The 240-nt window shown below is 34.2% G+C and overlaps 1 protein-coding gene across 1 annotated transcript in view; it reads left to right on the plus strand.

The window, feature by feature from the left end:
- The window catches only part of LOC119588964 (cGMP-specific 3',5'-cyclic phosphodiesterase-like), a 71,727-nt gene that overhangs the window by 65,050 nt on the left and 6,437 nt on the right, over positions 1–240 (plus strand).

Raw genomic sequence — 240 nt, forward strand, 5'->3', positions numbered from 1 at the left:
CTGTGGCTGTAGAAAGATCCGGAATTCTGTCGATGTAATGTCGATAAAATTATTGTATATCTTGTACTATGATATTCTAGACAATTTTATCTGTAATTTTCTCAATGCAACAATCCTCAAAAAGCTGACTATTCATAAAATAACAAAAATAAGTCCCATAAACAATATATCTTTATCTCCCGCCATACAAACTCAGTAAGGCAATTCCCCCGTATCGAAAAGCCTTCCCACCATTACAAC

Source organism: Penaeus monodon, chromosome 24, assembly GCF_015228065.2.
Source record: "Penaeus monodon isolate SGIC_2016 chromosome 24, NSTDA_Pmon_1, whole genome shotgun sequence".
In the NCBI taxonomy this organism is placed as follows: Eukaryota; Metazoa; Arthropoda; class Malacostraca; order Decapoda; family Penaeidae; genus Penaeus; species Penaeus monodon.